The sequence below is a fragment of the Bicyclus anynana genome, chromosome 18 (assembly GCF_947172395.1).
Source record: "Bicyclus anynana chromosome 18, ilBicAnyn1.1, whole genome shotgun sequence".
Classification (NCBI taxonomy): Eukaryota; Metazoa; Arthropoda; class Insecta; order Lepidoptera; family Nymphalidae; genus Bicyclus; species Bicyclus anynana.
In genome coordinates this window covers 4497047-4512175 of record NC_069100.1, presented here as the reverse complement: position 1 = coordinate 4512175, position 15129 = coordinate 4497047, and positions in this window count along the sequence as shown.

Here is a 15129-nt window from a genome sequence, read left to right as displayed (position 1 = left end):
CGGGACAACATACACCTATTTAGACAGTCGATCTGATAGAGTAAACTCATTCGTGCGTCCGAGCTGACACACTTATTTTAGTTATTAAAGTAACTCGCTATGTATTTACAATTATTCGCACTAACTAAAACAATAATATTTAACTAAATTAACTACCTAAACCCAATAGAAAAATAAAAAGGAAATATAAGATTATGTTTAAAGACTTAGGCATTGTAGAATTTATCCGATTCGAATTTAAGTTTATATAAAAATAAATAACATTTTGATATGTCAATTTTCATTAACACTTGCGCGATTTTCATCACGTATGTTTCCAAAAAACTTCATCAAGTTTCAAAGCGAAAGGATTGCCGATTCATTAATTAAAAGAGCTTTAGAATATTTATTGTCGATGTAGATGGCTCAGAGAGTCTATTGATTTCACTTCATATGATTAATAGACCGGTAGATAAAGACAGAGTTTTCGTTTAATAAGTCATAATTGCTTCACGGACATGCGTCCAGACTCAATAGGACATGGGTTAGATCCCCACGCATTGGATTACAGTTACTACTGATTAGAGGAAAATATTAGGCATATCTATATACTTGCGGACGCCCGCGACTTCATCCGCCCTTTTTAATCCGACCCTATCGCAAAATCCGTTCTTAGTGGATACCTACTAACTATAAACTACTTTCTATACTAGATTTCGTGATGAATGACCATTCGCATTTATATATTAAGATTAAGATATAAAAGAAAGTCAGGTTTGTTACAACACTTATAACTCAAAAACGGCTTAGAACCAGGAGAAGAACATCCTTGTGAAGAATAAAAAAAAGGAATGAGTCAAAGCGAAGCTTGACCGGGTCCGCTAGTTAAAAGTATTTCTGATATTCTTTATAATTTGAATATATGATTTTTAGTAGTAAAGAATTTATTCAATTTAAGAAAATGAATCTTTGATTATACTCACTCATAACCGACACATTATTTGTGACACTGTTGAGCAAAAAGACACACAGATGTACCGCTTGTAGACCGCATAATATTAATCAGATATGGTCTAAATATTACAGGAAACGTCCTTAAGGAGACTTTATGTTTCCGGTCTTCTAGCAAAAATAGACAACACAAATAATATGCTAAGTTTGGAATGTTACTCTGTTACTATTTGTAGCGTTTACACCTCACATCTAGTCCATTCCCATTTTTCTAGCATTGGGGTTTACCATGGCAGAGATTTTGCACTAACCAGAACTTCCAGAAAATACTGCGGTCCCTGTAAAAGCCCACATACCGCATAATAATACTCAGTTATGGTCTAAATATTACAGGAAACGCCCTTAAGGAGACATTCTGTCTCCGGTCTTCTAGCAAAACTACAAATAATATGTTAAGTGTGGGATTTTTGCGGCGTTTACACCTCACATCTAGTCCATTTCCGTTCCCATTTTTATAGCATTAGCGTTTACCATGGCAGAGATTTTGCGCTAGCCAGAACTCCCAGAAAATGCTGCGGTCCCTGTAAAAGCCCATAGAAAAAAGAATCAGAAAAAGCTCTTAGACGACTTATCTTGCAAGTCTTATTAAAAAGTCGCTGAAAGTCTGAAAATCTAGCACGTGGAAAAGCTAAAACATAAGTCCGTCCGTTTTAAAGTGGAAAGTGTTTTAATTGCACTAAGTAGTGTAATTCTACGGAAAGTTGCCGCGTCCCCAAGGTTATGTCCCCGGCAATAAAACTTGACGTCGCCGACGAATGGATTTAACATGTTGTGCCGCCGGCGGAGTGAGGCTAAATTTTACTTTAGTCTCTTTAATGGGGTGGTGGTTTAGGGAATCTAGATGCGACATGTCTTTGGTTGGCCGTTAACACGTGATGATGATAAAGAACCAAAAAATATAAGCATACTTACGTATATCAGCACCAAAACTTGCCTTTTATCATCATCTTCTTTTTCATAATCGTCATCATCACCAACATCAATATCATCATCACCATCATCATTATTGACAACCATTGTTGGATTAAGTCCCTTGTAGCGACTTCCAAACACCACTTTCTCAAACTGCCAGCATCCATATGCCCCTAATATCTGCTTGATGCCCTCGTTCCAGATAGTAGGAAGTTGACCAATACTGAGCTGTCCAAGATTGCCAACTAAAATAACCGAATTAGCGAGCCGAATTGTTCGGCTCACTAACATTTCGGTAAGCCGAATATTATTATTAAATGTGAATACATAAAATTACTAAACTAATTTTCATAAAAATTAAACGCGATCAATCTAAAACAAAAAAAAAAGATTTTCCAAAATTGATATCAAGAAATGACTAAGTTATGAAGTAACAAACACTTAAAAAAACATACGCGTCGAACATCCTCTTTTTTTAAGTGGGTTAAAACATGTATTACACAAGTATGTGCAAATATATGCAAATCAAAAAATATATGCAAATATAGCAATATCTGCCAGACAACCTTTGGATATAGGAATTAGATTATTAAAATGCGGTTTAATGAAAACAAAAAAAAACATATTTAATATGTAAAAACCCTTTAGTAAGCCCATTTCCTAAAACTATTGTATATTTCACCTAAATAACTGTGATGTTGTAAAGACATATCCGGCAATACTCTACATCTGTGAACTCATACACACACACGGCTATTGTGTTAGATGTTTATGTTGAGAGAAAAGTTAGCTCGGAAAACATACACAGCGTTACAAGATTAAGCCGCCTTACATAAGTTATACCTAATAAGTATATACTTACTTAGGTAACCGTATAGGTATTTTATTTATTATTCCTTTATAAGACAGGTGAAGATTGAACTGTTTCGTTTGGCCAGTGGTAAGCCCATGTGGATAGGGATCATGAAGTCTGGATCAGAGTTCTGGGTCGGGTCGAGCTTTTTTTTCCTAGAAATTTTCAAAGCAAAGGAGGTGTCCGAAATTGGGCCCACTTTTTAGAACGATACAGAAATGAAAAATGTACTAAAAATCTTGTATATTTTATTATATTATTCCATTAGAATATTTATACTTATATTAAAACTGTAACAGGTCAAATTCTGTATACAATCAATACTGAAGCCAAAAATTTTTTTTTTGGTTTACTTGTTTGTCCGTATTTTTGTTGACCGGGCATCACGCCGAAAATACTGAATGAATTCAAATGAAACTTAGCACGGTTTGAGACTATAATACGGAGAAGTTGTACGTTAGTACTTTTTATTGCGAAAATAAAATATAAAGAGGGTAAAATAGGGGTTGAAAGTTTGTTTGAAAAATCAACTTTTAGAGTTACACTTTTAAAAATTTGTTCATAAATCATAATAAAAATACGAAATGTAATGTGATTTAAGATTTTTTTTAATTGTGCTCATTCGTGAGCCAAATAGGGGTTGTTAATGGTGATGATGATGATCATAAAAAAAATATATTTGGTCTGTCTAATTGAAAGACTTCAGTAGAATTTGAAACTTCCCTGTTGCATGGCAAAAAACAACGCCATTGAATAGCATGGCACCTAACAGTTAACTGTTAACTACCATGTTGCACAGCTTGGCAAAATGTAAACTCAATTGAATTATGGCCACAATGGCTTTTATGCCAAAAGGCATAACGTTTAGTTACGAGTATATAGAAAGCCAGCTGTCAAAAAAATTTAAATAATTAGTATCTTCTTTATTTTTTAAAACACTTCAAAATGAGAATATGTTTTTTAATCAAACTCAGGACCTCTCTCTTGAGAACCACAGCATTACCAACTGCGCCAGAGAATTTGTAGGTACATTGCATACTCTAGTCGAAAACCTTATGCAAGCTATTCAAAGTGAAAGTTGTATCAAAAACATATTTTTTACTTAGCCATTGATTTCATTGAAGGAAATGACCTGATAAATATGAAAAAATATTTTGAACTAGTGGAGATATAACGTGCACAAGGGTATGAAGGAAAATTGTATCAAGTTTCATTAAAATTTGTCGAGTAGTTTTTGTTTCTAAATCGAACATACAGACAGACAGACAAAAATTTTACTGATTGCACTTTTGGCATCAGTATCGATCACTAATCACCCGCTGATAGTGAGTGAGTGAGATATTGAAATATATTTCATGTACATGATTGACATCTCTACAGATTTATTATAAGTATAGATGATGGCATATTTTTCTACCATTAATTTGAATTTTTTGATATATTTTAGCAATATCAATAATTTTTAGTCAGCACTTACCGAGTGAAGGTAGATAGGTAGAGATCATCATATTATGAAGTAATTCCAAATTTAAAATATTACAGCATTCGAAACCAAAGACAAATTTATACCTTTTATTTCCGTTTTGTACTTCTTCCGATTTTGGTAAAGCGGCAGCGCTACGTTTTTTAATGTGTCGTCCTAATAATCGTATATCCGGATTCGCGTAAAATTTAGCGAAATTTCTCGAAAGTAAAATGCCAGGGCTGGCCATTAGCACATTTTATAATGCACCGGCTGGAAGTGTAATGCAAATTAATACCCGGGTGAGACGTTCACGAGATCTAGGGTTGTCACTTAGAAAAACGTGAAAATTATTAAAAAATATTTTTATAAAACGTAAAGTAACTTTTCATTTATCTGTAGTACTGAATTACTTGGAAAATGTCTTTCTGAAACTGATCTACTTCTAGCTTGTCTTAAATCCGTCGAACCTTTCTAAGGTGTTACGAAGTTATTGGTCGATACTTAGTGAGCATGGCAAAGTCAACAAAGTTAATTGTAGTAGATGATTTTATTATCACCCAAGCATCATTTATTTATATATTTAGTCATTCTTTACACTAACAATGGCATAAGAAAACGTGTATGTTTATTCCTCTTTTGCGCTGCTGCGCTGAAATTTGGAATAAAAATGGATTTTTCTCTGGATTAACACATGGGCTACTTGTCATCCCGGAAAAATTCATGGTTCCCGTCGGATTTGTGAAAAACTGAATTCAACGTGTATGAAGTCGCGGGCGTCCTCTAGTAAAATATAATTATATCGCGTGTTAGTGAAAGAACTGCCATCTTTTACAAATAAACAGTATTATTAAATCATGTTGAAAATCAGTTCTGCATCCTTTTTTAATTGAAAGTATGCGGCAAAATGCTGAGTTGGGGCCTTTTTCTAGATTATGCCACATATTACAGGGAATTCTTTTGTGCTCCACTGTTCAGTTAAGCCATAATATAATTTAGATTTAATGTGATATGTGGCATTACTTAAAAATAAAGATCTTTCTTTCTTTCTAATATATTACATACTAGCTGACGCCGCATGGTTCCCGTTCCCGTAAGTAAACGGGGATAATATATAGCTTATAGCCTTCATCGATAAATGGGCTGTCTAACACTGAAAGAAGTTTTCAAATCGGACCAGTAGTTCCTGACAAACAAACAAACAAACAAACTCTTCAGCTATATATATTAGTATAGAGTATAGATAATATAAGTTTATACACAAAATAGTCGCTCAGTTGTTTGATATCTTCTAATTTTTACGTTATGTAACTACGAATTCTTAGAAAACATAAAAAATATGAATGAATTCGGTTATCATTCTCAAGGAAAATAAGGATAAATTTTTATATAATATATGGATTAGCATTGTTTAATAAGCTAAGCTAAGATATTCTTCAACCACCACACCATATTTATTCGTAATTGTGGAGGCAACGACTAAATATTATAATAATTTAATCAATAAATGTAAGGTGTTCAACCCTATTTAACACGCATTATCGAGCAAACTAAGCCCGGCGCCTCAGTGTATTACTACCCTTCTACGATCCAATTAAGCCTAGACCAGACAAGACTACGCAAATCCCCCTAACTCTATCACTTTTACTCGTGCTGACAACCATCACAAATATGAACTCTGTCTTCATAAAAATAAGATCCAATTTTAAATGAAAAGTTTGTAAAGAGGTTGCTCTTGAATGAGATCGATGATTTTCAATGTTGGCAAAACGTTACAGGGAATGTATTCCAGCCTTTTTTTTTAAGTGTTTTTGAGTTGAAAATTTCCGATCAGCGTTTTTGTAATTGGATGATAGTGTTTGCATACACATCCTCCGAGAATCTCTTTTACATTATGCGTAATTTTCATTCTATACTAATACGATACGATACGCGCCCCGGCTTCGCAAGGGTACTATGTCGATTTTTTTAATATTTTTTTATTTTGTATGAGCAAGCGCCTAGCTGCAATCACGCCTGATGGTAAGCTATGGTGCAGCCTATAGTGGAACGCGCTTGCCTAGAAGATGCCTATTCACTCTTGACTTGAATATACCCATGTTTTGTAGGTGGTGGGGAAAACGGAAGCTGGAAGAGCATTCCACATCTTTGCAGTGTGTAGTATGGAAAGAGGAACTAAACCGCTTAGTACGCGTCCAAGGAATATCGATGACGTAGCGGCATAGATCTCTGCGATGCCTAGCAGTCCTGTGGTAGAACGGCGAAGGTGGCACAAGATCTAACAGTTCCTGAAATATATCTTCTAGAACACTGATAGACAGGCAACCTTTCGGCGATGCCCTAAGCTATGAAGTTTAGAGTTTGATAATGCTTCATTGCCAATGAGCCTTCTAGCACGTTTATTCACTGAATCTAAAGTAGCAAGCTGATATTTGGCGGAACCATCCCACAAGTGGGAGCAGTACTCCATACACGACCTATACTAATAATTATGACGAGTCTAAACTAGCCAAGTGGCACGTCGATTCTATTTCTACGATCGCTAACGCTTCGAAAAATATATGGGAATGACAGATCTTGATCACGTGACAGCATATGTGCCACTTGGCTATGGGGGCAGGACATTTTATGGCACATCCTGCGCCTGACGAACGCTGCCAATCAAGATGAAACGTACGGCTCGGTGCCTCCGCTTTTTAAATCTCTGATATGTTATGAAACACGGCTAAAACTTACGTGATATTAGGTCGGAGTATGCCCGACTAGTTTCGAACCCATACGGGGCCCTTAGTCATGAGTTGGTTCTTGCATCGCGGCACGATCTAAACTGTTTGGAGTAACTCCGACCTAATATCACGTGAGTTTTAATTATTTTAATTTAATCTACGTAAATATTGGACTTAATTTTATACTATGTAATTTGAGAGTTTGTATGGGGGAGGTATCTGGATCTACTAAGCCAATTTTTAAATAAATGATTTTTGATTATTATAGGAAACTAGCAAATCCGGTCAAGCTTTGCTTTGACTCATTCCCTACCCCTATCATATTCCACTCCCACCCTTCACCTACCCTACCCTACTCCCACCCTACACCTACCTTACCCTACCCTACCTCTACCCTAAAAAAAGTGCTCTCTGTAAAAACCAACGTCGTACTTCAAAGAATGTTCTAAAAAAAGAATTAGCCAAATTGGTTCAGCCGTTCTCGATATTTGCGCTTAGCAACACATTTCATATATTCATTTTTATATATATAGGATGTCCCGTAAATATTACGACATACTGTACAGGGCAAATTACATTGACCTTCAATTTAATTTGCCCTGTAGAGTATGTCGTATTGTCGTATGCAATTTTTGTATTTTGTAGAAAAATCAATATGACTTAAAAACCGTAAAATTTCGGCTAACATATATTGCGTTATTTTATTAGACCTTGATGTCAGCTATCACCTTGTAAAGTATGTCGTAGTATTTACGGGACACCCTGTATAGATAAGTGCCTTATTTGCATAACTGCAAAACGTTGCTTTGATCTACTCATTAATGGATCATTTGCTGATTCCGACAATTATTATAATTACTATAAAACAAATATTCAGAACCATCAGATGCTTTGATCCCTTTCATTAATTGAACATCACATCGAAGTCCAGTATTTAGTCGTGTAGTTTTTTTTATTTTTTATTCTTTACAAGTTAGCCCTTGACTACAATCTCACCTGATGGTAAGTGATGATGCAGTCTAAGATGGAAACTGGCTAACTTATTAGGAGGAGGTTGAAAATCCACACTCCTCTCGGTTTCTACACGACATCGTACTGGAACGCTAAATCGCTTGGCGGTACGTCTTTGTCGGTAGGGTGGTAACTAGCCACGGCCTAAGCCTCCCACCAGCCAGACCTGGACCAATTAAGAAAATCTCAATCGGCCCAGCTGGGGATCGAACCCAGGATCTCCGTCTTGTAAATCCGCCGCGCATACCACTGCGCCACAGAGGTCGTCAAAAAGTCTATAGTACTTACTCAACGTTAGTTAGGTGCAACTTTTCTACATGCGTTTCAGCGTTCGAACAATCGCTTCGTTGTAAGTCCTGACAGGTTCTGACAACACGTATTAGAGTGGTCGCACATTGTCCACTGCTGTTAGAGAGATTGATGTAACTTCTTACGCGTGGAAACCCTTGATTGCCATGAAGAAGGTTATACTGAGTCGACATTAACAGATAAACTTATACTTTCGGGGATTTTTTTAGGACTAATGAAGAGGAATAATCATCAATTCATTATCAACCCATATTTGGCTCACTGCTGAGCTTAAATCTCCTCTCAGAATGAGAGGGGTTAGGCCAATAGTCCATCACGCTGGTTCAATGCCGATTGGCAGACTTCACACTCGCAGATAATTCAGAAATGGTCTGGTAAGCAGGTTTCCTCACGATGTTTTTCCTACACCGTTTGAGACACGTGATTTTTAATTTCTTAAAATGCACACAATTGAAAAGTTGGAGGTGCATGCCCCGAACCGGATTCGAACCCACACCCTCCGGAATTGGAGGCAGAGGTCATATCCACTGGGCTATCACAGTCACGGTCAAGATGAATAATGCCGCTATATATTTTTGCGTAACTTTAACTGGTTACGCAGCACACGCAATGTAGCTTTGGCAAATTTGTATTTGGACACGACAAATTTATATTATGTAACGAAAATAATTGTTCAAGTGCTAGAGGTACGTGTGAATAAAGAGTGAGTATTCAAACCTCCTAACAATTTCTACAATCCTAGTACTTTGGGCTCAACAGTGACTTTTTTTTATTTCTTTTTTATTCTCTACTAGTTAGCCCTTGACCTCACCTGATTGTAAGTGATGATGCAGTCTAAGATGGAAGCGGGCTAACTTGTTAGGAGGAGGATGAAAATCCACACTCCTTTCGGTTTCTACACGGCAGCGTACCGGAACGCTAAATCGCTTGGCGGTACGTCTTTGCTGGTAGGGTGGTAACTAGCCACGGACATAGTCTCCCACCAGCCAGACCTGGACCAATTAAGAACATCTCAATCGGCCCAGCCGGGGATCGAACACAGGACCTCCGTCTTGTAAATCCACCGCGCATACCAATGCGCCACGGAGGCCGTCAAACCTTCACTTTCATTCCCAACCAATAAACATTGTCGTGAGTTTATGTAACATCAACTTCCTGTGATTTCTGTTAGCCTAGTATGTACTTTGTTATATTGTGTATTTAACGCTTTTTCGTAAACGTTAAAAAAAACATTTACTCAGTAAACAAACTTCCTGTACCCTCTGTTACCCTGGTACATAGTGACATGAAGCAGTCTGCCAGTACAATCTACTGTTGTAAACCCCATAAAAGAAATTCTTTCCTATTGGATTTTATTAATAGTAGATTAATTACATATTTATTGTATGTGCGGCATCCTTACAACCTCACAGTCATTGACGTTAACGACGATAACAAATAACAACGGCTGTCATGCGTAAAAATAGACAGCTTTAGATTGTATTGTAAAGCAGTGTTCAGAAGTTGTGGGTATTATGTAAACGTCCAGTCTCGTTTTCAACGATGATGCAGCGACGAAATGATACAATCACATTAACAAAGCAAATAAAGATGCTTGGAGCCCGTTGGATCAGCTTCCACCTTCACACAGGAAGTAAAACTATAAGAAATGTAAACAATAATTGTTATCAATTGTAAATTATAATACTGTATGACTTTTTCAAAAGAGCAACTGTTGAGTTTCTTGCCGGTATCTTCTCAGCAGAACCTGCCTTCTGAACCGGTGGTAGAATCTTTACAAATAGTCAACTGACGTGTCAAAAGTGCTTGTAAACTGAGCCTACTTGAAATAAATGATTTTTGATTTTGATTTTTTGATTTTAAGCAATCAATACAGTAGTAGTATAGGAAAGAATTTTAGAATGTATGACAAACTAGCTGACGCCGCACGATTTTACCCACGTGGTTCCCGTTCCCGTATGAATACGGGGATAATATAAGCCTGACCGGACCAGTAGTTCCTGAGATTAGCGCGTTCAATCAAACAAACAAACTCTTCAGCTTTATAATATTAGAATAGATGATGCCACTGGCAGATACACAGATACGCAAATAAAGTTTAAAAAAAGTTTACTAAACCTATTACACATTCAACGACAAGTGAATAGGATACGGCAAATTAATCTGTGACTTAGCAGGATAATAAAAAGAAATGTTAAATAGTAGAATTCCCCAGAATGTCCTATTTTGCATGAATGAAATTACAAAGCGTGACACCAAGGGGTTTCCTTTTTATATAAGTAGCGTCATGCAAAATGTGAACTGATAGATAGAAAAATGTGAATAGAGCATTTAACGATGCAAAGTCTTTAATGTACCGGTCAATAGGAAAAAATAGTTTCGCTTTGTACGCCTCTACTAATAAGTCAGAGATGTCTTATTGTCTATCAATCAGTACTCGGCTTAGCTACAAAAAAACTTAGCTGTCATTTAATATGGCAGGAGAACACTAGTATGTTTATAGTGCATTACCTTAGCCGATTTATTTTATTTTTACATTTTAGTGGTCTTTTACAATTTATTTAAAATTTAGTTTTAAATTACTGTTAATATAAATAATGTTGTAGTAATGTTAACATAAATTTAATGTTAATTGTTAGTTTTAATTTAACTATTAATATGTATTTGTTGTTGGCTGAATATAATTAAAAAAATGTTAATTTCTAGGTACCTAACCTTTATAAAAATTTTAATAAAAAAAATTCAACCGACTTCCAACTCAAAAATTAACCTAAACTAAAAAGCAAAAAATAACATCTTACCTATGTGCTACCTTCTGATCAGTTTGAAGGCGGTGCCAAGCCAGTGATGTTTTAATTCAAGCCGTTTAAATTACACAATTTCTGTGGTTCTTTCAGAAACAGCTTTAATTAAAACATGACACTGGACTCCTCCTTTTTGGAAGTCGGTTAAAAAGAAAATCTTACTACTGAATAAAAACTGTGAATTCTATAACAATAAAACTTTTAAATTTCTTATTTTGAAGTTCAAGATATAAAGACACGTGAGTTTTAAAAAAACTTTTCACTACAAAAACTTAAAGAAATATTGGCATGCAGTAATAAATCTCGACAGTTGCACATGGTAGGCTGTCAGCGCTCCATTTGCGTGACACCAACCATGTTGGCGATATCTAACTTTGTTTTATAAAGAAACTTTTGAATTTATGCAAAGTCGCAGACAACAACTATGCAACTAATGTTTAAGCTTAAAGAAAAACCACTACACTAGTTTGTCTTATCTGGCCAATGTTTTAACTTTATTAAAGTACAATTTCTTGGTTAATTTTAACCAAATCCCGATTAACGCAAGTTTCCACTTGTACCTACTATTGTTTTTTTTTTTTAATCTCTTGGGTCTGACGGACCCTACCTAATTATTTTTGTTTTTTTTCTACTTCTAGAATAAAGCTGGGTTAAGGATTTCATTCAATGAAATCGTACATTAGAAAAAAACATATTACATGAAACATTAAAATTAATTAAGAGTGTAGAGTAAAACAAACATCATCATCATCATCAACCCATATTCGGCTCACTGCTGAGCTCGAGTCTCCTCTCAGAATGAGAGGGGTTAGGACCTAGTCTACCACGCTGGTCCAATACGGAATGGTAGACTTCACATACGCAGAGAATTGAGAAATTTCTTAGGTATGCAGTTTTCCTCGCGCTGGTTTTCCTTCACCGTTTGAGACACGTAATATTATTATTTTTTTTTTAAATGCACACAACTGAAAAGTTGGAGGTGCATGCTCCGGACCGGATTCGAACCCACACCCTCCGGAATAAGAGGCAGGGTCATATCCACTGGTCTAACATGTAGAGTCCAAATAATAGTGTGGAACTAACAATGATTATTTCATACTATAGATGCCTATGTTACGTGCTTACAAAATCACCGCAAAAAGTGATCCGAGGGCCTAGTGGCAGTTTGATACTGTTACTATCGCGATAACGTAAACGCGAATTTCTAAGGAATTGAAACAGCGCCATCTAGTGGCACTACTGCACAACTGATTCAATTCCATATAAATTCGCGTTTACGTCAACGAGATAGTAACTGTATGAAAATATTGAAAACTCTCACTAGGCACACTGAATTTAGCGAATCCACTGAACACATGCACATTTTTGTGTTTATTTGACGGCCTCCGTGGCGCAGTGGTATGCGCGGTGGATTTACAAAACGGAGGTCCTGGGTTCGATCCCCGGCTGGGCAGATTGAGATTTTCTTAATTTGTCCAGGTCTTCTGTCTGGTCTGGGAGGCTTCGGCCGTGGCTAGTTACCACCCTACCGGCAAAAACGTACCGCCAAGCGATTTAGCGTCCCGGTACGATCCCGTGTAGAAACCGAAAGGGGTGTGTGGATTTTCATCCTCCTTCTTAACAAGCCCGCTTCCATCTTAGACTGCATCATCACTTACCATCAGGTGAGATTGTAATCAAGGGCTAACTTGTATAGAATAAACAAAAAAAACTTATTTTATATATTTATGTAATTATATATTTATTACACTTCCTGAACACACAACTCGATATTGTAAACAATAATTATAGATAATAAAAAAGTTTTTAACGGCAATCAATCAATCAATCAAAGCCTTTATTACTTCTTAACAATAAATTACATAGTTATTTTAAGTTTATTTATCCTATACTATTTGTGTTAGTGTGTTAGTTTATTAATATTTAACAAAATTGCGTGTACATTTTTTTTTTTACAATTGTTTGTTCTTAAATAAGTGTTAGGAGGTTATAATTGTTACATATGTTAGTATAGTATTTAATAATTATGTTAAGAATCCCTCACTGGGTATAGGCCTCCTCCAGCTGATACATTTTATTCTTTCTTTTCTATGTTGAAAAATAATTTGTTAGTTATGTAGGTTTGCCATCCATAGGTAGAACGGCAACAGTAGATGAATTTCAATAACGCTATTTCTTTTTAATAGAAAATAAAGTTTATAACCCGAAGGATGGAGCAGGAGTTATATAAATTAACACTTCACTCGTACCAACTTGGCGGAGTTACGTTTGGGATAGCTCGTAAAAACTGCACTTAATGTTGTAATTAATTTTCATGCTCACCTAAATCGTGAACCTATTGCGCTAAAATTATGGACTATACTTTTTATGATGTCTTATCCTACAACGCTATTCTGTATCTTTGGAATATTTCGAGTGATCAATGGGGATGATGACTAGGTTTGAATACATTGATTTTTATGATACATTCGGGTAAATAAGGTCAATGTTAACTAATTTATACATTAAAAGCAAAGATTGTCTGGATATTTGCAAAATAAATAAGATTATAAAATTTCAAAATCTATTGAATTTTTTTTATCGTAATTAGATGAACATTCATACAGTTTTAGCTTCCTTACATTAAATGTGACATTTTTCAATAAATGAACTATAAACATAAACGCACAAATAACAAAGATATTAGTAATTTCGTTTGAACGCCCATACAAACCTAACGATCAGCGAGCCAACAACGTCACAAAATCGTGCCATTTTGTATGGAGCGTTTTTCAGGGAATTACCAAAGAAATGCCTAAAGAAATTTATATAAAAAAAATAATATCGTAATGTTTATTTAAAATCTAAATTTTTATTTAAAAAAACACGGCCAAGTGCGTGTCGGGCCACGCGCAGTGTAGGGTTCTGTAGATTACGTTAGCACTTTAAGACTTATGTAATGCACAAAAATACCGATAAAGATACCCCACACCATGGGATAGACGATTCTACTCTCTTGAATTTTTTTACGTATCCATAAACAAAGTTTATAAGGATTCCTCGTGGACACCAAAAAGAACTCCAAAAAGAGACACCTAGCCTGTCTGAAGTGGGGTCTGAGTCCTTTTATTGAAAAATTCTAATAAAAAAAAGCTCAGTATCTTAAAGCCCGACTCAGGATTCAATCCTGGTCTACCTGATCCGGAGCCCCATAGGCTAACTACTGCACCAATAAGTTATATATGATTACTACATGACTGTGATAAATATTTTAAACTTATTTTATAAATTTATGTAATTATATAGTTTTTAGTTGGTCTACCTGATCCGGAGCCCCATAGGCTAACCACTGCACCAATAAGTTATATATGATTACTACATAACTGTGATAAATATTTTAATATATGTATACTAAAAACTTCGAAATGTAGTTATACCTACATCTCTATTATTCCGCACAATCCATACAAAACAATCGCAGTATATTTAGCATCGTACAGTGCTAACAGATCGTTCGTTATTCGTTGCAACGCTTACTGAAAGGCCATATTTATTGCAGCGACTAGTATGTTCTAGATCTAGACAAAACAATGCTACATAGACACTGGTAGTCGGAACCAGTGAGATGTTAATACACTAGAGTACCATATATACGGGAAATAATTTTAAAAAATTACGCACTGAAATTAAATTTGTGTATTTTTAGTTAGCTTAGTTAACATACACAGATGAGCAAGTTTATGTGTTTGTACCAAAGTTTTTAAACCATAGATTATGTTTCACTAGCGCGAAACTGAAGCGAAGGAAGGCGCCTAATTATCTTAGTTTTATTTAGTAGCATAGTAAACAACGAAAGTTATCTAAACTAATAATACCTAAAATATCGAGTTGTGTGTGTTCAAGAAGTGTAAAAACTATATACCTACTGTACAAAAATACTAAATACCATTTTATAAAAAAAATATATTTGTTTTTATTTTGATGGTCCACTGGCCACTGCAGGGCACAAGCCTCCTCTCACTTATAAAAAAAAGCGGATTTGTAGTTCAGAATCACTAAACAAGGGTGAGATTCCGCTATTTT